The following is a 13,621-nucleotide window of genomic DNA, read 5'->3' on the forward strand; positions in this document are numbered from 1 at the left end:
AAAAACCTCCATTTTAGCGATTGATTGTAGTCACAACTCGTTTGTGGTATCTGTGATATTCTCCCCTCTATTTCTTGATAATGTGAGTATGCTGATTCTTCCTTCCTGAATATGTATTGATGGACTGCTTACAGAATTCTTTCCAAGATTCAGATGTTGAATTGTGAACCCTGCTTTTTCTTGAAAATGTAGATTTATATGTACAGAGACGTCCTTTGACGGTATGTTGATGCGAGGTCATATTCTTGCCTAATATATTTGCATTTTGATTTATGAATTTATTTGTAATTTAAAGCACCCCATATAACACAATCTCTTTTTCCTAATCCGTACCGTTTGAGGTCATAAAATGGTATGCATGTCACAGCGTGCATACCTTAATTTATAGAAGCGAAGATGATAAGTAAGCAGTTTAACGAACTTGATGTTAACTTATCGGCCATAGGGTCACCTTCTTTCTGCCCAAAATTCCTATAGAAAAATAAGTCTCATAATGGTTATCCTTTATGCATGCAAGTATTTATAGTCACTTCAGTTACAGGGCTAGATGAGTAGTACGAACCTAATAGGTGTGGTGTGCACGAGGCGCTATGAATTTGACATGGACAAACATAAATGAGATTCCCGATGATCATAGAGGACCAAGGAAAGACGAATAACCACGCCCAAAAAATTAAAAAAAACCTCCTTTCAATATATATATTGAATTATTTATACAAACATCGAAAAGTCCAGGTTATGTAAACGTTACAAATGTAAGTAATTTCGGGAAGTGTGATGTCGCCGGGGGCTTATTGATGGTGGTGGTTAAAAATTTTAATATTTAATTGTATATGTAAAAATGACGCTGTTTATCTGACATAATTAAGTAGCTGCCCACCAGAACAATGATAAAGGAACTCGATATCCACGGAATTAAACAAATGTCTCCGTTAAAATGATAAAGTAGTGGCTTAGCAAACCGGGACAAGTAATCTGGAAAGTGATTCAAATGGACACAAATCTGAATGAAACAATTAACAATTATAAACGCTTATGTCGAATTGTGATTATTTATGGTTAGTGATCAAAGACTAAAGCGCTACAGAGATGTACACAGAGCAAAAACGCTTTCCGACGAGGGTCACTTGGATTCCGAAATTAATCACTGAATTACGTGTTCCGAAATAACGTCTATTGTTCACCTTACGTAAACTCAGCGTTCTACAAGAAAGGGAAACTTCTCTGAGAAAAGTGAACGTGAATATGTTGAACATGTCATGAGCTACCGACTGTATTCATTCTTTCCTAAGGCTCTACATACCGCAAAATTAGTAGAGTCCTAGAATGACAAGGTGTAAGACCTATTTTCCAACTACGTAAGAAGATAAAATAGATGTTGTGCCCTATTGAGGGCAGTATCGGCCTCAGGATCCGTGGAATCTATTACATCCTGTAGTGTAACGACGTAAGTTTTGTATAAACGATTTTCTTTTGACATATAACCATGTACAGACTTCGTCACCTACGTCAGTTACAACACACAACAAAGTTATTTAAATTCTTTTTTAAATTGTCTCTGAATGGTTCTTGAACGAAACAAAACTGTAATTAAAACATCATCATTTGAGTGTATGCGCAGAATTACGTCACTCAGTCCAACTGGTATGCGCAAATTTTTTCAATTCAGATGTCGTCTGTTTCTTCTCAGATATTATACACTCCTGGAATTGGAAAAAAGAACGCATTGACACCGGTGTGTCAGACCCACCATACTTGCTCCGGACACTGCGAGAGGGCTGTACAAGCAATGATCACACGCACGGCACAGCGGACACACCAGGAACCGCGGTGTTGGCCGTCGAATGGCGCTAGCTGCGCAGCATTTGTGCACCGCCGCCGTCAGTGTCAGCCAGTTTGCCGTGGCATACGGAGCTCCATCGCAGTCTTTAACACTGGTAGCATGCCGCGACAGCGTGGACGTGAACCGTATGTGCAGTTGACGGACTTTGAGCGAGGGCGTATAGTGGGCATGCGGGAGGCCGGGTGGACGTACCGCCGAATTGCTCAACACGTGGGGCGTGAGGTCTCCACAGTACATCGATGTTGTCGCCAGTGGTCGGCGGAAGGTGCACGTGCCCGTCGACCTGGGACCGGACCGCAGCGACGCACGGATGCACGCCAAGACCGTAGGATCCTACGCAGTGCCGTAGGGGACCGCACCGCCACTTCCCAGCAAATTAGGGACACTGTTGCTCCTGGGGTATCGGCGAGGACCATTCGCAACCGTCTCCATGAAGCTGGGCTACGGTCCCGCACGCCGTTAGGCCGTCTTCCGCTCACGCCCCAACATCGTGCAGCCCGCCTCCAGTGGTGTCGCGACAGGCGTGAATGGAGGGACGAATGGAGACGTGTCGTCTTCAGCGATGAGAGTCGCTTCTGCCTTGGTGCCAATGATGGTCGTATGCGTGTTTGGCGCCGTACAGGTGAGCACCACAATCAGGACTGCATACGACCGAGGCACACAGGGCCAACACCCGGCATCATGGTGTGGGGAGCGATCTCCTACACTGGCCGTACACCACTGGTGATCGTCGAGGGGACACTGAATAGTGCACGGTACATCCAAACCGTCATCGAACCCATCGTTTTACCATTCCTAGACCGGCAAGGGAACTTGCTGTTCCAACAGGACAATGCACGTCCGCATGTATCCCGTGCCACCCAACGTGCTCTAGAAGGTGTAAGTCAACTGCCCTGGCCAGCAAGATCTCCGGATCTGTCCCCCATTGAGCATGTTTGGGACTGGATGAAGCGTCGTCTCACGCGGTCTGCACGTCCAGCACGAACGCTGGTCCAACTGAGGCGCCAGGTGGAAATGGCATGGCAAGCCGTTCCACAGGACTACATCCAGCATCGTCTCCATGGGAGAATAGCAGCCTGCATTGCTGCGAAAGGTGGATATACACTGTACTAGTGCCGACATTGTGCATGCTCTGTTGCCTGTGTCTATGTGCCTGTGGTTCTGTCAGTGTGATCATGTGATGTATCTGACCCCAGGAATGTGTCAACAAAGTTTCCCCTTCCTGGGACAATGAATTCACGGTGTTCTTCTTTCAATTTCCAGGAGTGTATTAATGCAGGTTATCTGCTTTAGTAAATATTAGAACCACATTGAATAAACTTTCAAGAATCACACTCGCGATGGGCGTTATCAAAATTAATGATCTTGTCAAATATATTACTAATTCATTCACATAATTCTTCATAAATAAGTTCTCGGAACACGTATTTAAACTTTAGTAGCATCCACTAGTTTATTATCTTCCTACATATAGACGTGAACCTGAGCCTTGACAAGACAGGACTGAACATTTACAACATGACTAAACTTTCTATGACGTCATTGTTGTACAAACATTACAAATTCTTATTTTTTTTATTTTTAGAAGCACGACGCAACAAATCGGTTTCAGGATCTTCGTTTGCTCTTTGCCTGTCGACCCGCGACGTGTGGCCAGCAATTTTCTCTCTGGTCCTGGCAGCGAAGATGCTGTATCCGTTCGTTGCGCCGCCCTCTCCGTACATGAAACATAAAAAATAAATACAAGACTTTAGACAATTCACAGCCATTACAAATATTACAAAAATACGTGAACAAAACACTAAATTAAACTTATATTCACCTGCAAACTGGGCTGACACTGGTGGATGGGTGACGCTTCAATTTCGCGTCCCACTACATATCCCATCCACAAGCTCAGTTTGTCAGGTTTTAACCGAAAATAAAACTTCTTCTACATACAATATTTAACTTTTAATATTATACATTTTTCTCTCATTTTCCGTAATCTAGAGTCCTTGCTCTTAGATAGATTCAATCCTTTTATGACGATAGTCTTGTGACTATTTGTCATTTACTTTTAATTGTGCTATTATGGTAATTCATAACCGAATATATGGAGATTACTCCTTTTCATTTAATAGTTGCTAGTAAATAATAATTTAGTACGTTCTTTAACGTTGTTACATTAGGACAGAGCGTTCAAATTGTGATAGGTTAGTTTCAGTTTTATTCATTTACTAGAGTTATTCTTTCAAAAATGTACATTACTAATAAGTTTCTCACAATAACTAATAGTACTATTTACTTTACGTTGTTTCTTTCCCTAATGCTTTATTTATGCCTGAGGTCAAGAAGAAATCAAGCATAACTTTCTTTAGAATCTCGGCACGGCTTTCTTTACCTTCGGACACTTTGTTGGGTAATGGCAATTTATTTAGGAGAAACAAGCGAGAGAGCCCCGTTTGGTGTGTTCTATATTAACACTATTACAAATCTCTATTAAAGGCACTCTGCTATGTTCTCGTGAGCCATACAGCTCTGGACGCCCATGGTCCCTAAAATTATTAACCATCCCCTTTGGTTCCTACTATGCGAGTAAATGTAAAATACACGAAATTCCTTCTGACCTAATAACAAAACTTTCTTCCATATAAACCCCCTTTTAGTTATCTTTCCCATTTTGGAGTACCGGTGAATTATTGTAGAACACTTGTTTAAACTTTCTGTTATTTCTTTAAAATAACACGTAACTATCACGAAAAACTTCACATGAATAAACTATGAACGCTCTTCCGTATGTAACATATACTAAATATTAACTTATTTAGGAATGAAGGGTTTCATTTGATCAACACTATATAATCCTTCAATTACACCTGATGAAGGTTCCATAAGAAGTAACGCTTTGGGATGTACAATCTTATGTACAACATATCGACCTTCAAAGATAAAGAAGAATTTTCGACATTCCTTATTGATCTTCGAACTTTTAGGATGAGATCGTACTAATACAAGATCTCCTACCTGAAATGAGGGTTCTATAGCATGTTGATTATAACTTTTAATTCTCCGTTCAGCATTTTTAACAACCTCTTCGCAAATTTTTTCGTTTCGATAGACAATTCGTAGAATAACATTTTTCTTTCCTTTATATAATACGGTAACCTACCAATTAGGCCTCGTATTAGATGACTTTCAATAATTGGTTCTTCAATTAATTTAGCACGTTTTAAATGCCATTTGAAATAATTCCTATAACCTCCTCACCGTTTAGAATAAGGAGGAGGATCTAACAACTTTAAAGTTAAGTGTTGTTGTTTTCCTCTTGACCAATAATTTTGTTTAAACTGCTTAACGAAATCATCCCAGTCCCTAAATTCAGTTCTATGCAGTACGGCCCATTCCGCAGCTTCTGCTTCTAAATGTACTATTACAAATTGAATCCGTTTTTCATTACCCCATTTAGAAGATAATGAAGTTCCAAAATCTTTTATAAAGATTATAGGGTGAAGTTCGCCTCCTGGTTTGAATACACGAAACCGACTTGCTACATTTGAATTTATCGTTATATCATCCCAACATTCTGCGAGAGACATAGTTGGATTTTGTTTAGGTTGCAGAGACGGAGTTGCGTCGGATTTGCTTGCCGTGATTTCTTTATTTGTATTGTTGTCGTCCGAGCTAGCAAACACGATGCGACTGTTGTCTCTGATTACGTTATTGCTTCTACTACCTGAAATGAAGTAACTATCACGAAAAACTTCACATGAATAAACTATGAACGCTCTTCCGTGTGAAATATATACTAAATATTAACTTATTACCATCTAATTCCGATAACCGTTTAGTAATTTCCTGTATTCGCATTTCTGTATTGGATACGCGAATAGCTAATATCGATTCTTTACTGTGTTCACGATGTGAACGCTCTGTACCTTCGTCAATGTTATCATCTTTAGAAGCCTCAAGGTTACTGCATATTTCGGTAATTAAAAATTTCATGTTTTCTATTTCAGTATGATCTTTTTCTACTCGATGAGTTAATATCTCCAATTCTACATTATCTATTGAAGAAATCTCTACAGGTTTGGTGGAAACCTCTTTAATAGATACTGATAATTCTCTACGAACAGTTTCTGTTTGCATAGAAAATTCATCTCGTAACTTATCGTTATTTTTCTCGATTTCATTTACAACTAAGACATTGACATTATCTAGTCTCTTGGTTAAGTCAGTAATATCATTTCGCATGCGAGCTTTTTCCTCACGCGATTCCTGGATATGTTCTTCTAACCTTTTACAATTATCAGCAATCTTATTACTAAGTCCTACCAGTTTTTCCTGCATTTCAACTTTAGAAGCCTCTATTTTATCACTTAATTCCCTACTGATTTCATTAAGATGTTCCTGTAACCTGTCTGTAGATTTTGTTAGCTCACCTTTAAGTTCTTCTTTTAACCTAGCCGTACATTCTTTGTTAGATTGTTTCAATTCCTCCTTTAATCTAGCAGTAGATTCTTCGTTAGATTGTTTTAATTCCTGTTTTAGTTCCTCTTTTAATCTAGCAATAGGTTCTTCGTTAGACTGTTTTAATTTAGGGATCGCCCTAAAAAGTGATCTCATGCTCCTATCGGACATAGATTGCTCTTCGTCTGACATTTCACTTCCCGACATTATTGTAAGATATCAACTAATCACGCATGCAGACTTGTAATCAACAATCCTATTAAAAACACACTCCCTATGTACAACACTCCACATCCAACTTAAAACAGACTCACCGGACACCAATATTGTAATTTGTAGTTCTCGGTGATCAGTGTGCTGCTATGGGATGCAGAAGTAACAGCCGTCGATGCAGCCGCTGAGATGCTGCGACCCCGCTTCCGCAACCGGCAGGACGCTGAGTCGAACACGGGAGACGTCACTGGCTGCAACCACGCCCGGCCCCACCGTAGACAGGCGAAGCCCTCAGCAACACCTCTAATACCAGCCGGAGGAACGCCCCCCAGCTGACGTACTGGGCCTGTTACTTTAGGGAGGAAAAGGTTGTCGGGGTTTGCAGCGTTCAGCTGCTGCCCAACAGATGCGCCTTCTAAATGCGTGACCGTACTGCTTGGCTGCGCTCCGTCAGATGTCCACACCCGCGAAGTCGCCGCCGGCTGGTGAAGGCTCCACGAAGAGTCGCGTTGACTTCCGAAGGACTCCTGATGTTTTAATTGTTTCGTACCTGTGTGCCTTAGTTGCACACGAGTCCTGTTTATAAGGTCGCCACGGTGTAGTGTAACGACATAAGTTTTGTATAAATAATTTTCTTTTGACATGTGACCATGTGCAGACTTCGCCACCTACGTCAGTTACAACACACCTCAAAATTATTTAAATTCTTTTTTCAATTGTCTCTGAATGGTTCTTGAACGAAACAAAACTGTAATTAAAACATCATTTGAGTCGTATGCGCAGAATTACGTTACTCAGTCCAATTAGTATGCACAAACTTTTTCAATTTAGATGTCGTTTGTTTCTTCTCAGAAATTATATTAACGCAGGTTATCTGCTTTAGTAAATATTAGAACCACATTGAATAAACTTTCAAGAATCACACTCGCGATGGGCGTTTTCAAAATTAATGATCTTGTCAAATATATTATTAATTCATTCACATAATTCTTCATAAATAAATTCTCGGAACACGTATTTAAACTTTAGTAGCATCCACTAGTTTATTATCTTCCTACATATAGACGTGAACCTGAGCCTTGACAAGACAGGACTGTACATTTACAACATGATTAAACTTTCTATGACGTCATTGTTTTACAAACATTACAAATTCTTATTTTTTTTGTTTTATTTTTAGAAGTATGACGCAACAACTCGGTTTCAGGATCTTCTGTTGCTCTTTGGCTGTCGACTCGCGACGTATAGTGGCCAGCAATTTTCTCTCCGATCCCGGCAGCGAAGATACTATCTCCGTTCGTTGCGCCGCCCTCTCCGTACATGAAACATAAAAAATAAATACAAAACTATAGACAATTCACATCCATTACAAATATTACAAAAATCCATAAACAAAACACTAAATTAAACTTATATTCACCTGCAAACTGGGCTGACACTGGTGGACGGGTGACGCTTCAATTTCGCGTCCCACTACAATCCCTTGTGACTGCGGAAGCGATTACATCAGTCAGTCCATCGGTACCGTATCCGATCGCTGTGTAAAGCATCGACAGAATATTAAAAAATCGAAATCTGGAGAAATCTTCAGTTGTTGGGCACAGCCTCTCGAACAGAATATAATGTTAGTCGGAAGAAGACTCTGTACCACGTTCAAAATGGCTCTGAGCACTATGGGACGTAACATCTGTGGTCCTCAGTCCCCTGGAACTACTTAAACCTAACTAACCTAAGGACATCAAACACATCCATGCCCGAGGCAGGATTCGAACCTGCGACAGTAGCGGTCACGCGGTTCCAGACTGAAGCGCCTAGAACCGCACGGCCACACCGGACGGCCTCTGTACCAGGCTCTCAGCTCTTACGTACTAGGATTTTGTTACTAAAGAGGCTGCGGGTATAATCATAGCGGTACGTGGAAGCGAGTACTCGATGTAGACAAAGGGTAGAGATTTTTGTTGCCCTGTTTACGCTGCTACTGGAGCGATGGCGCCAGTATAGGGACGTTGACACTATCTACAAGAGCATTTCTTAATTATAGACCAAACAGAAGTCGCCTATGGGCTATACATGGCCACCACAGCATCATTTCGGGTAGTTGATTGCTCCTAAGACGATTGAGATACTCTTCGAAAACTCGAAGTTTTACCGTGAACTTCCACGGCAAGAAGTCCGAGAACGTTTAATAACAGAATTTTTTTTTATCTGTTAATAACTCCGCAGTTCACACGTAGGTGCCTGGCGGCGGCTGTGAGACAACATTTTTCACACGGTATCTCTACAGTTCGTATGTCGAATACCAAGTAGGAAAAATTAATACCTACATCTTTTAGTACTAGTTCAGATTCCTTCTTTTATCGAGATAGTTAAATCTTCCAAAGTAAGTAAGAGGGTATTAAAATCTGCGACATTCCGAAGAAAAAGAATGTTCACAGAATTTTTGTGAAAAGATTACGCCATAGTGAAAAGGCCTCCATTTTAGTGATTGATTGTAGTCAAAACTCGTTTGTAGTATCTGTGATATTCTCCCCTCTATTTCTTGATAATGTGAGGTGAATTCTCTTCACTTGAAATGTTTCGTTTGACTATTGTGAAGCACACCTAATAAGATACCTACGCAGGACGGGCAACCATAGCACAAGCAGTTTGTTTAACTCGTGTTTTGCATTTCCATGTACTCCAGCAATAAAACGTATGAACGTTTCAATTTAAATTTTCCATAACATAAATGTATAGATATTACTTGAACTGACAACCTCTTAATTTGTGTCATTTTACATCTAAGAAGAAACTCAACGGAAATATCCTATTACTCATGTGGAAGCCCCGGAGGTTATTACCGTTCAGTGTGAATTACCACTTTTCCGAGCATTCAGGTGTGTCATATATCAGTTAGTAGCAACAGCATCGGCTGCAAACAATGTAAGTTCCAATTTTAATACATGCACGGTCGAAGCACGCATGCCAATCTAAGAGAGCCCCTTAGACTGGTCCTTGAGCTTTGTATACATATTGAGAATAGCATAGGATCTTTCACACTTCGTCGGAGAACGACTGATCAGTTACGGTGGACGCAGTTCTGTCAGTTACTACGTACTGTGACCTGTTTCCCAGTTTATCACGAATCTGTCGCATAGCTGAGATGATAATCAATACTCACACAATTTTACCGGATGCCATTTCCGAGGTACAGCGTAAAACACCTATGGAAAACTAGGAATGTGGAATCAAACTGATATTCCCTGGCGATAGCAGACATATGAATTGAAAGCCAGTTGTGATTAACATGGAAAATAACTTCTGAATGTCTGAGTGCCAATATAAAGATTTATCGAGGTTGAACCACGATTTATTTTCAAAGAATATTCTTAACAATTTATTTTATTCACTGGCGATTCATCAAGAACATTAACACATTTAATCACGTTATGTAAGTATGAAAGTAGTTGCCAGGCACCAACTGATGAAATCTTAACCAAATTCCTTTTAACAATTGGGAATTTTATTCACTTTAATAGTGCCTAAAAGCATTCTTTAAAAGAAACAGATATCAAATCATAATCAGAAAGCACCCTCTAAATATCAAAGTTGCAATTTATTCAGAGGCAGAAAGAAACAAGTTTTGAGTGTATGAGCTTTTGGGCAGAAAATCTTGCCTCACCCATTTGACACGGAAATAGTTACGATCGCTCACAACAGCCTCTGAAAGACTACACTGGTGCAAATCTGCAACACACCAGATTACTGTAAACTAAGAGTTTTAACAATTTACACAAGCACACAAACTATGCACCCCCTTAGCAGGGATGGAAATGGTACAAAACACGAACAATTAAAATATTAACTTTGCCACCGAAGGTGCAACTTGATTTTAACTTCTAAGGAAGTCTTACTGTGAAAGGGTGGCAACTTTGTATACTAAGATGATCGTTTAAATAAAAGCCCATGAAATGCAATATTATATAAAATTCTACAAGGTTGGCCAAACAATAGTTAAGATGCTCTACAGTACACAGATACCGCCTCTCAAGATCATAGGCAATAATATCAAAGTTTCCAAGGATAAAAACATATTTCAGGTATTAGGCCGTTACACTCCAAGCAATAAATTCGTTAACACACCAAATCCGACAAACATGACAGAGGCAGCTACTAACGTACGGTAGATTGATGGGGAGATTACCGAACAACCCGAACCGCAGGTTGCTCTAACCCGCCCCTACTTCACAAGGGAAAAACGGACCACCCAATTTATAAACAACCACCTACCCGCGGGTGGGCAAATGGAGAAGAATGGCGGGACGACTCCAAAGCAAAACGGCTGGTGACCTCACCAAGAAAACAAGTAGAATTTAACAAGAGTAAATCAAACAACATATCACCAATCACTTAACTTCTAATAAACTGCGATTTCTCGAGAAGACCTGGCGCGGCACCCCCAAATCGCTCTCCTCAACCGTCCGCTGGCAGCCGCTTCAACGGACGCAGGAAGGCGCGCCGATCTCCCGTCTCACGGCGTCGCAGCTCGCACCGGCCACACTGATGTCGTGGAATGACTCCTGTTGCTCTCGTGTCGACCGCGAAGTCACTACCCCTCGCTATACGCCCCGGCCCACTTGACTCACGTGGCGACCTCACATGCGCCGACGCTCAAGACGGACAAGTCACCTTGTGTCTCAGTGCGCGACCGACCAACCGATCGATCCAACCGCCAATGACCATTGCCTGAGCAAACTGGCGGCCTAACGCGCAGACTCAGATGCAGGAACTAAGTCCCGATCGGGCGACCACTTGGTGAGTACTCTTACTGGCGGCTTTAAAGGTCGATGCGAACGACAGACATACCAGCACTCCGAACGACAGACAGATACTAACTGCCAAACAAATGCGGACGAGAGACTGACCCAGAGTGACTGACTGGGGAGCTCATAGCGCCCCTTATATGCACGTGAACAGGCAATCTTTCCCCTTTCCCACCAGAGGGAAACACCAAAGCTGCGATTGCCACAGCGGCGCCACCGCCAGAAGCGGAGGGCGACTGCTTCACACTACGCGTTGCGGCGCGCTCTTCAAAACAGCAATTCTTACCGCTTCTCAGAGGTGTCTCATAATTTCCTAACGTAATATGGTCTCCTACTTCAAACTGCTAATAATGTGAAATTTAAGAGGTGCTTCTGCCTCTGTTTTTAAGCAGTTGTGTTGCAAATGGCTCTGAGCACTATGGGACTTAACATCTGAGAACTACTGAAACCTAACTAACCTAAGGACATCATACACAACCATGCCCGAGGCAGGATTCGAAGCAGTCCCACGGTTCCAGACTGTAGCGCCTATAACCGCTCGGCCACATCGGCCGGCAGTTTTGTTACTTGTGCCACTTCAATCGAGGACATCTTGTCGAACGAGTGCCTATACATTATTCCTACCAATTCTATTTCATGAGCACATTCCGTAGGACGACAAGAGACGTCATTTGTGGACCTCCCCAACCGTACGTAACTTTAAACTATGCGTGTTTGCTGTTGACCATCATTCACATTGATACATACAGGGTGATAATTATGGAACTATATGAAAAAAGTTAGTTAAACTACACCGTGCATACAATTTATCCAACATGTAAACGTCACTACAGGTATTCGGAATTATGTGATGACATATTCGATATGCCTGCCATCATTTTCGCTCATGTGGCACAGACGAAATTCTGCGTGACCCGCTAAACTGTCAGAACATTGATGCTACAGATGACCTGAATGCCTTTTTCAGCTCTGTAATGGTTTAGGGGTTACTTTGTGCAAAATTTCGTGAGTACCCAGTCTGTAGCAGTCTATAGGTTCTTTCAATTAAGTTCTGCAATTTCCACCTGTTTGACCCATGCAGTATTTGTTGGGTTGCCTGCAGGCGATTTGGGAATGCCAGATGTATCAAGATCTGTGTCTGGTGGTGTTATACCATGAGTAGGTGTCATAATTGTTGGTTCTGAAGCTAATTTTTACATCTGCGTTCTTGAATAGCCTACATAATTTGGCAGACATTATACCAAGGTACGTCATGTTTACACAATTAACTTCTGGGGTACTGTCACGTGTGAGTGTAGCTTCATTTTGTTTATTCAGTTAGTTTTTATCTGTTGTGAAAATATATTAATATAGCCCCACAAAAAGAAGTCGCATGTATTCAGATCCGAAAAGTATGGAGGCCAATCGAGGTCGATGCCAGTGGCCTCTGGGTATCACTAAGTGCTCCTCCAGGACATCAAACACTCTCCTGCTTCGATGAGGTGAAGCCCGGTCTTGCATCAACCACATCTTGTCGGCATCAGAGTCACTTTGAGTTGTGGGGATGAAATCATCTTCCCAAGCTTTCACGTACCATTCGGTAGTCATCAAGGAATATCGCTCCGATTATTACGGGATTGGACATTGTACAGAGTCACACATTGAGGGAGAAGAAACTTCTCGATCTAGATGTGGGGGTTCCCAGTCCCCCAAATGCTCAAATTCTGCTTATTGATGAACTCATCCAAATGAAAGTGAGCCTCGCTAAACCATTATGCATTCTAATTCCCTGCACGGTCTGCTGCCAACCCTGCAGTTTGAATGTCCTAACGCAAATCGCTCAGAAGCTATGGCGATTTTATTTCATATGGTTCAACAATTGTCACCCTGTGTTTATTGCATATGACGGAAGCTGAGTGAACTTCGTTGGAGCCACACTGAATAGCTATGCTCTAATGAAGTTATAGTCTGTAATACTACAATTCTTGTCAGGCAGTGAAGGTACTGAGTATTTCTTTACGTAAATAGTTTACTTACGGCTTACGACTTTTGTGCTAGATTTCGGGATGTGGTTTCATTGTGGAAATCGCTAAAAGTTTTCCACATTTAAGTCCAGGACTGTGATACCATTGCAGGTCATTGGGGTATGTAATAAAGCCCATAACTAGCTTACCGACTACGTATCGGAAGTGGCGAATAAAGTTTGACTACATTCTTTGGTTACGACGCTTGTTTCCATGGTATGCCCAAGCAGTGATTTGCATAATTGGGTCCTTGCGCGACGGTCCCTTGTAATTTTCCGTAATGTATCGCCCCAGCGTCCGGCCTACGCAAG

This window comes from Schistocerca piceifrons, chromosome 5 (assembly GCF_021461385.2).
Source record: "Schistocerca piceifrons isolate TAMUIC-IGC-003096 chromosome 5, iqSchPice1.1, whole genome shotgun sequence".
NCBI lineage: Eukaryota > Metazoa > Arthropoda > Insecta > Orthoptera > Acrididae > Schistocerca > Schistocerca piceifrons.